General features: G+C 47.9%; 1 protein-coding gene across 1 annotated transcript in view; it reads left to right on the forward strand.

Moving 5' to 3' along the window:
* Positions 1-405: 405 nt before the first annotated feature.
* The window catches only part of PXYLP1 (2-phosphoxylose phosphatase 1), a 65,150-nt gene continuing 47,679 nt past the window's right edge, over positions 406-17,876 (forward strand). Inside the window, exon 1 of the mRNA XM_010378261.2 lies at positions 406-532. The gene's annotated coding sequence lies outside the window, so the exon portion shown is untranslated. The remainder of the gene's footprint in view (positions 533-17,876) is intronic.

Consider the following 17,876-nt stretch of genomic DNA (forward strand, 5'->3'; position numbering starts at 1 on the left):
GTGATAGGATCAGCGGCGCCGGGTCAGGCACATGGCCCCAAAGCACCCACACCAGGGCCCGGGCCGGCCAGGGCTGTGTTCCTGGGCCTTGGTGCGCGTCCGTGCAGTCCCTGACCGTAGGTCGGGAGTTGTGAAGCGCGCTGTGGCCCTGCGCGTCTGTGGTCGTGGTCCCCGCGCGCTTGGCGTGTCCGTGCCCGTGGCTTTGCACACCGAGGGCTCTGCAGACTGACCAGTTTCTCGGGGCTGTGCTGGGCCTCCCAGAGGCAACGTCTTCCAGCAACCCCGCGCGGTCGCCCCCACCCAGCCTCACCGCAACAACGCCTCCGGGGCGGAGCTCCGGGGCGCCTGGTGCTGGGCGGGCCGAGCTGAGCCGGGGCACGGCGGGGTCGGCAGGGGGCGCTGCCGGGTCCCGCGAGCTGCCCGGTGGCCGGTGCGTGCCGCCCTCGCCTCCCCTAGCGCCGGGAGGAGCTGGCGGCGAGCGCCGAGCCGGGCGCGCAGCAGCGGAGCTGGGGCCGGCCTGGGACCATGGGCGGTGAGTGCGGCGCGGGCCTGGGCCGGGGCGGTTGCCGTTGGGGTTGAGCAGCGCAGAGGCTCGAGGCGGGTGGGCATCCGGGGTCCGGGGTTGGAAGACTGACGGGATACCCCTAACTCGCCAGTGGGAGAGGGGCTGGAAGGCTGGGGCGCTTCGAAGCGTCAGGTTTGAATCCCGCGACTAAACCTCCTCCTTTATTCCCCCGCTCGCCCCAGAGCCTAGAACTTGCGCCCTCTCCGCTGCCACTCCCCCCGTGCGCCCGGTGTCCCAGCCCCGGCGCCCGCCCCGTAGCCCCCTCTCCCAGCGCTGGCGCCGTCTCACGCCCGCTGCGAACCCCCGGCTCTGTCTCCAAGCCCTCGCCCCCTACAGCCCCGCACTCTCCCGCGGAGCCCGCCTCAACCTCGCCCCCGCCCCTTCAGCCCTCTCCCGCACGAACCCCGCACTCCCGCCACCGGATTCCAGCCGAGATTCAAGCTCCCGGGGTCCCCCTTCCCGGGCGGTCCTGAGCTGGCTGGTCTCCAGGTAAGCAGGCGGCCGCAACTTCGCGGCCTTTCCCGGAGACGGGGCTGGCTCCTCTTGGCAGCCACCTGCAGCCTGACGCCTCCAGGAGTCCGGGGCCCGGCCGCCGCGCCGCCCGAGCGCAGGTTAACATTCCTGGATGCGCAGGTTAGGACCGTGTGTTGTAGACCCACGACGTTGCTTTTGCTGGTGAACTTGCATATGTCCTGATCTTTTAAATAAGCTGGGTTTCTGACACACACACACACAGAGAGAGAGGAGAGAGAGGAGAGAGAGAGAGAGAGAGAGAATGAATGGATTTGCTTAGGGTAGGTTGCCTGCCTTGCAGCCGCAGCTGCCTTTTAAATTGTACCTGTGGATGGTAAAGGATTCGTGGTGCAGGACGTGGAGCCATATTTCCCGCTTCGGCTGTGAGTTCAGCGATTGCGAGGGGGCTCTGTGGGAGAGTGAGATTATCACCGCCTGGCCAGCTAGTGTCTTTGTGGGAAGGCAGGGATCCTTTGTAAGCATTCAACAAGTAAAATCAGGAGAGATGTGGAATCAGATCGAGCTGTGAATGGGCAAGTGTAGGGGGTTGATGGGGGATCGGAGAGTGCTCCACAAATGGGGCTGTTTGTTGATATTTGCAGAAGGCCCGTGGGTGTGAACCTGGCAGTACGGAGCCCAGCCTTTCAAACGGGGCGCGACTGCGGTCAGGCTTGGCAACAACTTACCCTCCTCAGAGGTGTTGGTGCCCAATGGGACATTTGTGGGAAGAGGGATTATAGCAGATGGATCAAAAAGCCTCGGGCGCGGTGGCCCACGCCTGTAATCCCAGCACTTTGGGAGGCCGAGGCGGGCGGATCACCAGAGGTCGGGAGTTCGATACTAGCCTGACCAACATAGAAACCCTGTCTCTACTAAAAATACAGAATTAGCCGGGCGTGGTGGCGCATGCCTATAATCCCAGCTACTCGGGAGGCTGAGACAGGAGAATCGCTTGAACCCGGGAGGCGGAGGTTGCAGTGAGCCGAGATCGTGCCATTGCACTCCAGCCTGGGCAGTAAGAGCAAAACAACGTCTAAAACAAACAAACAAAAAACCCTCGTGGTCTCTGGAGAGAGGTGGAGATGCATGGGACAGCCTGAAAGCCAGTGTATGAATCTGCTCCATCCCTTCTCCTGGCTTTCATTAAGTCCTGGATTAAATTAATTGCTTATCTCAGAGAAAGGATGTGTAGAGGAAACTTCTCTGTTAGGGATTGGCTCCTGACCAGCCCACCCTCACTGATGTGTTGGGAGGCTGCATTTGGGCACCAGGAACAGTGTGGGCCACCTGGTCTTTGGAGCACAGCACTGTGAGTGTTTGTGGAACTGCAATATCTGTAACTCTTTTTTCTGTTGATCAGCTTGAATAGTAATTAGCTCAATATTACTTCACTATTGATTAGATAAGTAGCCTAAGGACACACTGGGGCTCAGTAGGGTCTCTCTGACTGTCCAGAAATTCCTGTGGGCTTCTCCTTGTCTCCCTACACTGCTCTGCGATGAGTCACTGTCAGATGCCTCACTGTGCAGGAGCATCTTCAGGGATGGGTGGAACCATCTCTGTGGCCCCAGGTCCCTGCCTGGTCTCCCCCACCCCACCCCCCCAGCCCCATCTACCACAGGTACTCAGTGTTTGTGAGAAAAAAAAATGGATGCCCCCGTGAATTAGTCTGAGTTCACAACCAATGTCTTCTACACTTTGCTACACTGTTCAAAATGTTACTCTTAAATTCAGCAGTTTTTTGTTTTTGTTTTTTTTTTTTTTAATGTGTCATATCACTAGATACAAACTCATTTTTGCGTGTGTTTGGGACAGGGAGTGCGATCTACAGATCAGGCTCTGATGGTGGGTCATTAACCTCAGTGGGGACTCCAGGATTTCCATGAAGAAAATCAGTTGTCTTCATTCAAGAATTGGGGTGGGTGGTGGTGGGCACCCTTGGGAGCTACTAAGTTTGTCTGCTGAGGGTTGAGCCCACCACAGCTTCACCTAGAGTGCCCAGAGCTGTAGTCCCAGTCCCCTTTAACATTTGCTATCCCTGCCCACTGATGGAGGAAGCTCCCAGGGAGACAGGGTACCACTTGCAGAGCCCCACAGGTGTTGCTTCCTGTAATGTGCTGGGAGTGCTCTTCTTGCCCATTCCTGGCTCTATGGCTTGCAGCTGTATTGGTGGGAGGGCGGTTGGTGTTTTGGGCCAGTGCTTTGGTCTCTTGGAGGTGGCTGTGACCCACTGGCAGATGGGGCAAGGTCCAGCTCTTATGCGTCTGTCAAAGGCCAGCCCCAGGCAGTACAGCCAAGTGCTGAGGGGGTGGGAACACCTCATGTCCCCTTTTTTTTTCGGGAATCTGGAAAGGGCTAAAATTGAGACTACCACTTGACTGTGGAAGCCTGCACTGCCCCGGCTGTCACGAACTTATCTTTCTTACCCAGATTGTCTCTGTCTTCAGATCTGGCTCAGAATTCCTGCAGCTGGTGAAAATCTGTTTTGTAGAGAGGTTTAATTAATGCCTGCAGTCTGCAAGTGAGAGAAAGGAAGGAGAAGGAGAAAGAGACTACTATCTAGAGGTGGGTGGGAGAAAGGATGGGAGAATGTTCAAGGTCCTGAAATTTATAGGTGGAGATTTCGGCCCCAGAACCTGTCCCTGGACAAGGTTCCTGGTTGGTGGATAAGGAAGTGTGCCAACATTCCAGTGTAGGGGTTACCAGTTAGGAGCAAAGTCACTGAGATAGGAAAAATGGACCCAAGGGAATCTGAAATCCATTTGCTGGGCCCATCATTCTGGTTTTGAGAAGGCCTTGAAAGCCAGCTGAGACTTGGGCTTAGCACAGTAGGAGAGCACTGAGCTGTTTGAAGTTTTTGAATGAGGTATGTGCCCTTTTGGAAATAATGGTTTGAGCAAGATTGGTCTGGGGTTTGGCCTGGGAAGCCACTTTACCATGGCTTAATTTATAGGCCCTGAGCTGTAGCCCCAGTCCCCTTCAACATCCCCCATTTTCCAGTGGAAGAAGCTCCCAGGGAGACAGGGTGCCACTTGGAGAGCCCTCCTGGCCACTTCGAATTACAACCATTGCCACTCATCTCACCTGAGGTGCTGAGGGGAGAGTCTAGGTAAGTGACAAAAGGAGCAGTGGCTTGGAAGGTCTGTGCACCTGTACTTAGGAGGTGAAGAAGAGGGGGCAGCTTTCTAGTAGGATGGTGGGCCTTTTGATAGAAGCATCTCCCAGGGACTCTTCTTGAACCTGCTGCGCAGCCTTGCAGGTGAACGAGGGCCCATTGGAGCCTCTCAACCTGGAGATGCTGCATGGCAGCCACGAGGAGGCACCCGTGAACCCAGAATGATTTTCAGGGTCTGCTCTGACTCCAAAAGGCAGGAGGGCCCTAGCCAACTAACACCTAACTGAGCCACAGACTCTGGCCTGTTTATCCTCCACCCTCAAAACTGGCAGGCTTCTCTGACCCTTCTTGGACTTTGGCTGGGGAGGCCACCGGCTTCTGGAAAAAGTTCAGTCTGCAGTGATAGCAGGAACAATCTCAGGAGTGTGGAAGAAGTTAATGATTAAAAGGCATGGAAGAAGAACTGGATGGCAGCTTGGGGAGTAGTTCCTGCAGTCAGGAGGCAGCCATCACCTCATTCCCTTGGCCGAGTCATCTGTGCATGCATCTGCCCCTCCCTCCATCGGTGGAACTCCCTCTGAGTTGTGTATTCTGGGGAGGAGGAGAGTTTGGGGGAACTCAAACATCTAGTAGTAGAGACTGTAGTAACTTTAAAATTCTCTTTGTATTTGCAAAATCATTTCCCCAATTTACACATTCATGTTTCAGTTTTCAGGGCATCCTTTTGTCACCTGCTTGCCACCCTTTGTGCCCCCGGGTGTGACCAACTTCCTTAGAAAGAGCTGTAATCAATAGCATATCAATTAAAAAGCATATTAAGATGAAAATGATTGCACCTGGTTTTGATACTGCCACTCTCTCCCCTTTCCTCCTTCACTTCTGTTTGTGGTTACAGCCATCATTTACATTAAAGTTACAAATCATTTTGAATACTATTTGTCCCACCCCTCAATTATTCAGAGACATTTGTCTTTTCAACCAAGAAAACCACAGCTTACTTTCCTAGGCTTACCTCATTCTTAGATCCAACACCAACCTTCAGGCCTTCAGAGATAGCAGTATCATTTTGAACTTTTTAACTGTAAAATAAAATGAAGCTCTTACTTGCTAAGTTTGTCCTCTGCAGACATAGGAGATTCTAGTTAGAATTAAACATTTACTGTCTCGTTAAGGCTTTGTGCTTCTAAAATGAAAGTGGCAGTTGAATTACCGTAAAGTTAGTAAAGTTGTAGCACGAGTTTTTGGAAGCTCAGAAATAATAATGGAAGGACTTATAGAAATGATTAAGCTTAAATATCATTAAAACATGGAGAGATATAAATATGAACTATCTTGAAAGTATAGAAAGTTTGGCAAGTATAGAATAAGTATAGAATTTTTATGCAAGTTATTATATTATTAGGATCATGCATTATTTTTATACAGTACCTTACTGTATAAAAAAGCAACTTTGTCCATGATCTCATTTGATCCAGTAAGCCTGCGATCTGCTTAGAGATGGGAAGATGGGACCTTGGGATTGTTAAAAGGCTTCCTCTAGAATTCAGATCCCTTACGCAGAGAAATACTATGTAAACCTAGATATTCCTGCCCACAGTTGCTTGATAACTGAATGTGGTTATATAGTTTTTTGATAATTGTAGGTGGTCCTATTCTTAGGGGTAAAAGTAAGTGTTGGTTTTCTCTAAAATTTTCTGCAAGTCAAACAAACAAAAACTGTATATGTAGTACCCAGAAACCTGGACGGACTTTGCAAGGTTTGTGGATGTCAGCGGTTATCTGCTGATGACTTCCTAATACTAGAGTACCTGAGTTGGTTGTGTATTCAGCACAGTGCAGTGATTGAGTGTGTACCTTCAGAGGCCAAATTGACTTTAAACCCTGGATCTACCATTACTAGTGATACACCCTTGAGCAAGTTACTTCTCTGGGCCAGTTTCCTTATTTGTAAAATTTGGGTGGTGATAATAATACCTACTTCATGGTACTGTTGTGAAACTGAAATATAATAATGCATGATGAGGGCTTAGAAAAGCACCTACCACATGCTACATGTTTTAAAAATGTTAGCTGCTGTTCCTATTCATTCGTTTCTTAAAATTACCTTTTAGGCGCCAAATGACTGCACTGAGATGATGGATACAGGATGATGGTCTCTGTCCTCATGGAACAGAGGACATTATACTTCAGTTTGCGGTGAAGGACATGAATGGCGGTGCAGACTAATTTCCAGGCACTTGCTCACTTACAGCCATGAGAGGCTGTGAAAGAGCTGACCATGGGGTGGTGACCTTGCCAGCTCTTTGAAACAGGCACTCATTTTGACTTGTCTGTGTCTGACACATGCTGGTTGTTTTAACTGTCACTCTTGGCCACAGGTTGTTAGTGGGAAGCATGATAAAAGATCCTAGATCTGTTTATTCACCTGGTTTTGCCGGCACTATTTTTGGTCCTGGTTGACAGAATGCTGCCCTGGCTACTATTTTGGACTGGACTGGCTCTTCAGCAGCCCCAGAAACCTTTGGTACTATCAGAGACCCAGTTATCTTAGCAAGAAATGGCACAGCTGCTCCTGAGAGGAGGTAGGGGACTAGCCAGAGGCAGGAAGCCAGAACACCGCATTTCCTGTGTCTGCCGTAGCTAGAAACTTCTTGACCCAAAGAAACTATGTTGACGGGCATGGGTTTGCTAACTGGTGCTGGAAAGAGAAGTCCTTCCTCCTCAGACCTCGCTTTGCTTGCTCTGTACATCCTACAGAGAGGCCCCAGCATGGCAGCCTGCCCGACTAGCACCTGCCATCACGGAGCTGGCACAGCCTCCAGCAATCGGCTGTCGACCAGAAAATCCTTCTGTGATTGCTGCTTCAGGAACTCGAGTGCTTCTCTGCCTCATTTGAGCGTGATTAGCCCAGCTTGTACTCTACATACACTGGAATACTTCATACCGATAAGTCAGCAGTCAGATTGGAAAACCAGTCATCAGTTATCTTAGTGGCAACCAGCTTATTTTTATTTATTTTAAACTATGGTTGACCCTTGAACAACTCAGGGGTTAGGAGCACTGATGGTGCCCCGCCACGGCCCCCACAGTTGAAAATCCAAGTATAACTTTTAAATCCCCAGCATTGTAACTATACATAGCCTACTCAGCCAGAAGCCTTATTGATAATGTAGTCAGTTAACACATATTTTGTATGTTGTATATATTATGTGCTGTATTCTCACAATAAGCTAGAGAAAAGAAAATGTTATTAAGAAAATCATAAGGAAGAGAAAACATTTCCTATTCATTAAGTGGAAGTGGATCATCATAAAGGTTTCATCCTCATTGTCTTCACATTGAGTAGGCTGAGAAGGAGGAAGAGGAGGGGTTGGTCTTGCTGTCTCCGGGGTGGCAGAGGTGGAAGAGAACCTACATGTAAGTCAACCTGCTCAGTTCAAATCCATGTTGTTCAAGGGTAGACCTATGTCCTGGAATTTTAAATGAAGTTTTGTCTTAAAAAAAAAAAATACTTGCCCCACACTTGTAAAACAAAGAAACAGCAGATAATGCCAATCTTTTGTATGTAGGGAGATTTAAGGTAAAAGGGGGAAAACCCTTTCTCTGTTTTACAAATGGCTCCCCAGGTGCTCTGACTTCTCTGGTCATGATCAGCTCTTGATTTCCCAGACTGGAACCTCTTTTGTCACCAATTTGTGTGTCTCCGTTGCAGTCCCTAATGGAAACACAGACCTGAAAAATCAAAGCTTGGGCATTTATGGTCAAAAGTCATGGCATGGATGGTTGATTTTTTTGGCTGTCTTCAAAGTGAAAAATCACCATCTTCTTTGAGAAAGAAAGTATATTTTGGGAGGTGGCTAACGTCAGCAGGCAGGAAGATCTAAGCAAGGCTGTCTCATCCTCGGTTCACATAATTTCTAGCATTGCTAAGTTAGCAGCGTATGATTTTTTTTCTCCTCTTGTGCATCTTGCTCTAATGACTGCTGATTATCTTGAAACAGCTGCATTAATTGATGGTGTTTAACGACTCTACTTACACTAAGTAATCGCAGTTGGCTTGGCTGAGGATCTCGAGTTCTTTTTACTTGCTTTTTAGCTTGAGAAGTGTTTATTTACTCTGTGTGCCGAATGCCAGAAGGGGAGTTGGGAACGCCTCACCTCAGTGCCAGCCCACTGCCCAGTGCTCACACTGTCCTGGGACATCATCATGGGCCACCATAGCATCCGTTCCCAGTGTATTCTGATTGTCTGCTCATGGGCCTGTCTTCCAGCTTGATAGGGAGCCCCTAGAAAGCAGGGGCCATACCCAGCTCATCTCTAAAGCTTTGGCCTGTAGCACAAGGACTGGCGTGAAACAGGGCTCAATAAAATTTGGGTGAATGAATGATGAGTGGTTGCAAAACCTATCAGTTATGAAAGTGTCTGGCTGAAAGTAGCAGGAAGCCCTGCCTCAGTGGCTTAAGCAAATAGGGGTTTGTTTTTGTCATGTAACAAAATGCATGAAGATAGGTGATTGCTGGTGTTGGTTTCAGCAGCTGACATCTGTCTGTACTGACACTTGTGTTACTCTCTTGGCCTTTCCTTCATGATGGCAAAAAACACCAGCAGACCAGACTTCCCCTGACATTTCATGGCCAGAACTGTATCACATGGGCTGCCCCCAGTTAAACGGGCCATGTGAGTGTGTAGCGGGGCACACTGAGGAAGGCTCACTGCTTAAGCAAACCAAGTATGTTTAATGGTTCAAATATGGTAGGCATTCACTTTTTGCTCACACGCAGTCCAAAATGGCCGTTTCTGATTGGGGCTCTCCTCCAAGAGGAGATTCAGGGACTCAGGCTCTCAAGACTGCCATGCTCCTTTGCCTCAGTCAGCTGAAGAGGAAGGAACATGGAGGATGGTGCGTGGGAGGATTTTGTGGGCCAGGCTCAGAGGTGCTGAACTACTAGCCCTGACATTCCACTGGCCAGGGCTCAGTCATGTGAGCATACCTTCCGAGGGGAGGAAATGTGGTCCAGCCACATGCCCAGGAGGGAGAGGAGATGGGTATCACAATTAGCTGGCAGTCTCTGCTACACTCTCTGCCCCCTCCCCCTCCAAAAAATCAGGATTCTCTTAGCAAGAAAGAATAAGTGGATATTGAGGGGCAAGTGGGGGTGTTTTCTTTAGAAGGAAATGCTGTACTAAGAGGGTCCAGCCAAGAGTCGTCTTCATTCCCAGGAGATCATCTGTTCTATATCCCTGCTTCTATTCCTACCTTTGGGAACTGGGCCAGATGACTCAGTAGGACAGTGGGAGGCCCTCATTATCCCCCTGTCTTGACACAGGGCATGTTCTTAACAGCTTTGTGGGAATGTGTCCTAGTTGATTCACATCAGCAGTAGGAGGTTACCCCAGAGGAAATGGTCTTCAGTCCCCCAAGGCCAGACGAGCCTATGAGAGCTCCATTTTTTCAAGTACCCCTGCCCACCCAACCTTCCAAAGCTTCTCTTCCTCTCTAGCCCCCGCCCCAGCCCACATCTAGAGGGGAGGAGAGGACACAGCAAAGAGTGACCTGATTCCCCTCTAATTCATTAAAAAGTGTTTTCCCACTACTTCCTGCTAGTTTTCCTCAGTAATAATTGATGAGTGATATATTGATATACTGGGGTGTAGTGCTTTATTCTTGTTTAGTTTGTTGTAGGTTTCTGTGATGGGGCTACTCCATCCACAGCATTCTTCCTGGTGCTCACCCTTCCTTTTTCCCACTCTCCCTCCCTTCCCCTACATACCTGTTGAGCACTGTTGCTTGCTCTGCTGTCTGTCCACCCAGCCCTGGGGAAGGCGGGCAAGGAAGCTGACATGAGTCTGTCGTGTTGATGAGTAGAGTGGGAGGGGTAGGCTCTGAGGGCTGTGGTTGCCCAGTATTGGAGGATGTCACCCAGCCTTGGGGTCAGGGAAGGCTTCCAGGAGGTGGTGCTTGAGCTGAGTTTAAGGATAAACAGGAGTTAACCAGGTCAAGAAGGCATCTGGGCCAAGAGAGTGGAATGGGCACAGACATTGAGTTATGAAAAGGGGGCTATGACTTGCTATGAAAAGCAAGTCAACTGTGCCAGAGTTGGGTGGGATGGTGTGGCCATTCACCCGTCCAACACTGCTGTGCCATGGGGCTTGGCCTTACAGGGTCTTACAGGTAGAAAAGGACCAGCCCCTGTGGAACTCATGGGCTGGCTGTGAGAGGGGATGAGTCTGCAGAGGAGTTTGGGCCAGAATCTGAGCAGGGCTTGGCTGCTGTCCCAGACTGTGCTCTAAAGGGTCTGCTGCTGGAGGCTGAGTAGGAGAGGTGCCCCATCACTTGTGCCATCACCTCTTGTGCCCCATCCCTCTGTGTCTGATTCTTGACTGGTCCTTTGCCCGGGCATTACTCAGGCTATAAAAATAGAGGCTGACACCAGAACTCCAGCATGTAGTTGGTGAAGAAAGCTGAAGTTGTCATTACATATCAAGATACTTGCCAGGGAGATTTTTGATGGAGCACTTTCTTGGATCCCTGAGGATGAGGTTCTAAAGTTGGTTTATAGTTTTTTTCTCCCATGGACTGATACCAATGCTTCTGGCCACTCACTTGGGATATGTACTGGTTGTGCTTGTTACTCACCCCCGCCCCAGGCTCATACATGCCCTCAGGGACACATTGCAATGAATACTCAACCCTGAAATCCACCAAATGAGAGCTCACCTTGCCACAGATTGGCCTGATTAGAGGGGTTGAGTCCTCTCCATGGGGCCCGGTGGAGGCTGGCATGCAGTCCATCAGGTGTTCGTGTCCCATATAAGGCAGGACACCCTGGCCCGAGAAAGGAACTTTCAGCACTGCCTGAGAAGGTAAGGGTTCTGGTAGCTCTGTGCTTTCTTTCCCTAAGGAAATGAGGGCTGAGCCAGGGTTTAGCAAAGCTGTCAGCTGCCTTGATTGTGATGAATGGTTCCAAGGGTGGTTTCCTTCATTCTCCCTCCCAGCCCTGTTTATTAAGGTAGACTAGAGACAGTGCTGGCGGGGTGGGGCACAGAGAGATGAACCATCATGCTAGTCTAAGCCAAGGGCTGAACGAACTGCACTTTGCTTTGAGGTGGGTTAATCTATATTCGTGGACAGAGACTGAATAGTTTGATGCTGTTTATTGGATGCCTTCTTTGTCCAAGTGCCGCAGGGAATGCAAATAATAATGAGAAGGAAATCATGACTGTCTTATGTTTTCCAGGATGGATCTCATCTAATCCCCTCCATGCTGCCCGAGGCAGGCAGCAATATTACACTCCACTAGAATGGAAGCTCCATGAGGGCAGGAATTTGGGGCTGATTTGGTCACTTCGAATCGCCAGCTTCTATAACTATCCTTGGCATAGAGCAGATGCTCAGTAAATATCTGAATGAATGAATGAATGAATGAATTACCATTTGCAGGTGAAGACACTGCAGCTCAGGGAGATTAAATACCTTGCCCAAGCTGTTAGGTGGTAGAGTAAAAGGCCTGGTCCCAGTGCCAGGGAGGGACCATGATCTGTGACTTGGGGACCCCAACCCTACTGCCCCTGGAATGAGGGCTACTTCTAGGATAGCAGTGTAGGAGGGCCGGAGCCTGCCTGGTCTGGTCGTCTGAACACAGCACAGTCTTGGCAAAACCCACCAGTTGTATGATGATAGAACCACAAGCGCCCAAATGTCAGGACCCGGGGGTTGGAGGGTGTCTTCCTGCTGCCAGTGCCATGCTGTAACTCAGGGGTGGGGTGATATGCAGGCTGTATCTATCAGCAGCTTGAGAGTGACATTTCAAGAATACCACCTTCATCCGGTCAGGCATGTGCTGAGAAACTTTCAGTGGCTCCCTACTCCTACAACAACGTAGTCTGGCTCCAGCCCTCCTCCACCCTGTTCACTGGTGAGTCACTGCATAAGGCCTGTCATCCACAGTACGGTGGCATGGGGGTGGGCTTTGCAGCCTGCCTCTGTACCATTTATCCTCACATCAGGGACGCCCACTGACATCCTCGCTGCCTTTTAGTTTAGCAGTTTCTGCCTCTTTCATGCAGCCGTCTCACTGATCATCCCAGCATAGAGTCCCCCACCCCTCAGGTGCCTGTAGCCTTTGTCTGTCTGTACAGTGCATTTCCTAAGGATGTTCTTGGAACCCTGGGTTCTGCAGGTAGATGGGGCTGCTGCTAAGTGGGGCACAAGGCTCCTCCCAGTCCACCTAAGCACCTCCACTGCTACCTGAATTCCACATCAGATTCCATGTTGTGATGAGTTTTGGAAGAGCATAGTGTTTTAAAACCACTGGCCTCTATAATTTATCATGTGCCTGCCTTGTGAAATACTGCTTAACTGCATTGTTTAAAAGTAATTTAAATATGTTTTACAGTACTTCTTTTTTCTGATTTTTAAAAGTAATACAAGTTTGTTTTAAGAAAATTTAGAAAACGCAGAAATATATGTGAGAAAATAAGCCTGCCAGGATTCCTACTTACTTAAGGAGTGGTGAGCCAATCTTCTGTCTTATAATTTGTTTGTTTTAAAGAAAATTTAGATTACTTGTCAGTGCAGCTATAACCACTCATAATATTTAGGACACATTTTCTCTTTTTCTCTTTTTAATGTTTTTCCTTGTTTTTTTTTTTTTTGTTACTTTTACAAATAGCAATTATTTAAATTCATTTTTTTAAATAGCACAGGTTCAAATTCTAAAGTGTACAGTAAAAAGTCTTGCTCCCACCCCTGCTTCAAGCCATTCAGCCCAGCCGGTACATGCTATATTATAGCTTGTCTTTTTGACTTAACAATATAATGTTTTCCTCTGTCATTACTAACCTTTTTTTGTTGTTGTTATTTGCACCCAACATACTATAAAATCAAAGCATTACAATATATGAGTAAATATTGAAAGTTCTTCCTACTTCACAATAGAGATGACACTGTTAATTTGAGCAGCCATCTCCGCTAGACCTTTTTCTGTAAATTTATGTTTTCTGAAAATTTACATATATATGTTGGGATATGTGAGCGTTGGTTTTACCTAAGTGAGATTACACTGTATCTAGCATGCTGCTACTTTTGTTTTCTGTCTTTTGTTTTTAACTTGGCAATATTTCTTGGAGGTTTGTCTGTCCATACCTAAGCCCGCTTCTTTCTTTTTTTAAGGCTGAATCGTGTTCCACTATTTGGACAAACTGTGATTTTCCAACTCTTTCCCCATGGATGAACATTTCAGTTATTTTCACATTTTTATAATGACTCCTAATGCTGCTTTTACGTAGGTGGTAACATTTTTGTAAGATAGAAACCTGGAATACAAATTCTTGGGGCAAAAGATGTGCATGTTTATTGTTTTGATGGAGACCACCATTTCTCCTTCACAGATACCATTCTAATTAATCCTCTCACCAGCAGTGTATGAAAGAACACACCCCCCTGAGACTAACTAACATTCAAGAGAGGTGAGAGGTGAATTTTTTTTGGCCAATCTGAAAGATAAGAAATGCCACTAACCCCTTTTTTTCTTTTGTTGAGACGGAGTTTTGCACTTTCGTGCAGGCTGGAGTGAAGTGGTGCAATCTTGGCTCACTGCATCCTCCGCCCTCAGGGTTCAAGCGATTCTCCTGCCTCAGCCTCCCAAGTAGCTGAGATTATAGGTACCTGCCACCAAGCCAGCTAATTTTTGTATTTTTAGTAGAGACAGGAGTCTCTACTAAATATAGCCTTGTCATGTTGGCCAGTCTGGTCTCGAACTCCTGACTTCAGGTAATCCACCTGCCTCAGCCTCCCAAAGTGCTATGATTACAGGTGTAAGCCACCACACCTGGCCGTCAGCTCATTTTTAAATGTTTCTTTCTTTCCATCCTGGTTTTCCAAACATATACATAACTATCCATATTGATAAGAATCGTGCCATGCCTTGTTCTCTATCCTTTTTTCCTTTCACATTAGGTCAGGGACTTTTTATCTGGTCATCGCATTCTCTCCAAAAGCTCAGTTGTTCAGGGTTGCTGGCCTGTTGAGCTATTGCAGATAACCTGGAGTGTTTTTTATTTTAGTTTATTTATGTCCTTGATCTTCAAAGATCCTGGGAATGACAAGTCATAGAAAAGAAAGCAGAAGAAACACCTCCTGCAGAGAATTGGCACAAGGAGTATCCAGTAGACAAGCACTAAATGAAAATCAGAATTAGATATTTGCTCAGGGGCTCATCACTTAGGTATTTGGCAGGGAGGTCCCTAAAATATCACCATAAGCTCTTGTTATATATGGATATTGTATACTCTGTATCATATGTTAAGCTTGACCTGTTCCATGCGTTCTGCTATGAAAAGTACACAGCTTTGCTGCTGTTGTTTGGATAGAGAGATTATGATGGTTTCAGAGCATTTAATGTCAGTGGAAACATCCAAGAGTCAGTGTGGTGTGATGGAAATAGCATTGAACTGGAAAGTCAGGAGAGCTGGCTTCAGACTCTAGTTCTTCCCCGACTGACCAAGTAAACCTGGAGAAGACACTTAACCTTTTGGGTCACCTGCGGTCTGTGTGGCAAGGATGACCTGGGTGTAATAGATTTGGAAAGCTTGGTGGAGGATAGGCTAGCAGTTAGAGGTCAATTCCAGCTTAACATTAAAAGAGAGCTCTCTAAGAATTGGCACTTTCTAATAATGAGACTGGCTGTATGTTGCCAGTTTTCAGAAATGTTCTGACAGGCGGTCAGTCAGCTCTCTGCAAACAGACAGACACTATTCCTACTGTCATGTCGCTTAGGGTCAGTCGCAGGAGACAGCCAGCTAGCCAGGAATTTCCCCATGGTCGTATGATTACATAATGACAGTGCTGAGAAGTGTCATGGAGGAGAAATACCGGGTGACTTGAGAGTGTGAGACAGGGTGCTAAACCAGGCGGGCAAGTTGAAGGGCAGCCTCTCTGAGAAAGTGATCTTGGAGCTGGGATCCAGGGCATGGTCAGCAGTCAACAAGGTGAGAAAGTGAAGGCACAGAGGAAAGGCAGCATGCTGGCTGGAGGCAGGTGGAGGGATTGCTACTGGCTGTAGTGAGTCTCTCCTCCATTCATTCATCTGTTCATTCATACATCCATTCACTCTCTCAACAAATATTGGTTAAGCGCCTGCTCTGGACCAGGCAGTGTTCTTGGCCCTGGGGATATATGTATAGGGATCAAGACTGACAAAGTTCCCAGCCTCATGGAGCTCAGTGTTGCCACATAGCAAATCATTCCCAAACTTGGTGCCTTAAAACAGCCGTCATTTTACACTTATCCTCGTAGTCTGGAGGTAGACCGGGCCCAGCCAACTGTTTCTCATGCATGTGTCTCACACAGTTATTCAGGCAGTAACTGGTCTCATTCTCTGTGTTTTTGAGCACTTCAGCCTTGGCTTCAAACCCACTACCTGTCTCAGCTCACCAGATTCCTCCCAGAAAGGCAGTCCAGTGGCCTTGTGTGCTGGCTCCAGCATGCTTCTTGGGGTCTTACCTCCCTCCCCTGCCTCAGGCAGCTCCAAGAGTAACAGGTTTCTCCACCTCAGGTTCATTCTTGAGCAGCAGGAGTAATGCCCTTTTGTCATTCCACGTACCTGCCTATCTGACCCAGGCCTGAAGTCTGCAGTGAGCAAGGCTCTTCTGTGGGGCTGAGAGATATCTGGGTCCGGGAGAGGCATAGTATGAGGGCTTGAGGTGAGGCTGCGCTGGTAGGTGGGGCCATGGAGGCCATGGGCAGTATTTGGTTGACATCCCTGGAGCATTACAGGAAACCCCTAAAAGACCAGAGATCTGATGACTCCCTAATGGGAAGATTACAGAAGACAGTCCTTCTTGGAAAACAAGATTTGTATTACATTTTAAAATTAATCCGTTAGAATGATTTGTCTTATAAAACAAGGCTTTCAGGTATGTCCCTGAAATGCATGTGTCCTCTAGGATTACTTGATCTCTAACTTAAAGAGAGGAAACATGGATGTCCATCCTGATTCTATCAGTTATTTTATCACAATCAGTGATATGGCAGTCTGTGGTTCATTATCACAGAGTTGGTGTGCAGAGTCAATGTTCTATAACCAAGAGTTCACATTCTACAACAAACAGTCCCACCACTGAAATTTCCTACAACACACAACAGTGCCCAAGCAGTACCTCCATGGGCCTTGTAAGAGAATTATAAAAACAAACTTCTAAATATTACAGTATAGCTTTTTGCCCTATTTGATAGACATATTAAGTAATAAACTCCATCTAGAAACTGGATAATACAGAATAAGTACTTGCTCAGTTAGCTGCAGTTTGTGGAAACTGGTGTGTAAACAAGGATCATGGCCACCCCCATTGCTTTTCATTCTCAAAATTACTTGTGTCAACCACTTTTGCTCCCAAATTTCTCATTAAGTTACATCAACCTGGAGTTATGTGTTTCATTACAACTTTTAGCTAAGCTGAATGAAAGCTTTGGAGCTTTTAAGAGTTTTGAGGGCAGGGCGCGGTGGCTCAAGCCTGTAATCCCAGCACTTTGGGAGGCCGAGACGGGCGGATCACTAGGTCAGGAGATCGAGACCATCCTGGGTAACATGGTGAAACCCCGTCTCTACTAAAAATACAAAAAAAAAAAAAACTAGCCGGGTGAGGTGGCGGGCGCCTGCAGTCCCAGCTACTTGGAAGGCTGAGGCAGGAGAATGGCGTAAACCCAGGAGGCGGAACTTGCAGTGAGCTGAGATCCAGTCACTGCACTCCAGCCTGGGTGACAGAGCGAGACTCCATCTCAAAAAAAAAAAAAAAAGAGTTTTGGTTTTGTTGTTGTTGTTTTATTTTGTTTTTGAGACGGAGTCCCACTCTGTCACCCAGGCTGGAGTGCAGTGGCGCAATGTTGGCTCACTGCAGCCTCCACCTCCCGGGTTCAAGCAATTCTCCTGCCTCAGTCTCCCAAGTTGCTGGAACTACAAGTGCTCACCACCACGCCCAGCGAATTTTTTTTTTTTTTTTTTGGCATTTTTAGTAGAGACAGATTTTTACCATGTTGGTCAGGCTGGTCTCAAACTCCTGACCTCAAATGATCCACCTGCCGTGGCCTCAAAGTGCTGGGATTACAGGAGTGAGCCACTGAGCCTGGCCCCTTAAGAGTCTTATTACCTACTCTATCGGTGGGGAGCTGGGACTCGATGCAGTTCAGATTTCCTCCAAAGCTAAATGTCATAATTGTAGGTAACAGTGCCCTTAGCTCTATTTTTGTTCTACCTGTCACTTTATGAGTGCAAAGGAGCTATATATATGTGTGTATATATATGTGTGTGTGTATATATATGTGTGTGTATATATATGTGTGTATATATATGGAGAGAGAGAGAGTGTGTGTGTGTGTGTGTGTGTGTTTTGAGAGCTTGTTTTGGGATCTGAGTCAGAGAATCCTTGGATTTCAGCACATGGAGGGCTCCAAAAGGTCACCCACATCAGCCCCTCTATAGCATCACCAGCAGTGGCGACATATGCTTGGCCACCTCCATGGGCAGGAGGGCTCATTCTATACTGACACTGTCAACCTCCCACTAAGTGGGACAGCCATGTTCTCAGACTTACTTCTAAGGATATAAAGTTCATGCCCACTGGCACTGGCAGTGATAACGAGCTACAGGGTTCCTGGTGCCCCACTCCTCTTCATGAATGAGTCGT

Source organism: Rhinopithecus roxellana, chromosome 1 (genome assembly GCF_007565055.1).
Source record: "Rhinopithecus roxellana isolate Shanxi Qingling chromosome 1, ASM756505v1, whole genome shotgun sequence".
Classification (NCBI taxonomy): domain Eukaryota; kingdom Metazoa; phylum Chordata; class Mammalia; order Primates; family Cercopithecidae; genus Rhinopithecus; species Rhinopithecus roxellana.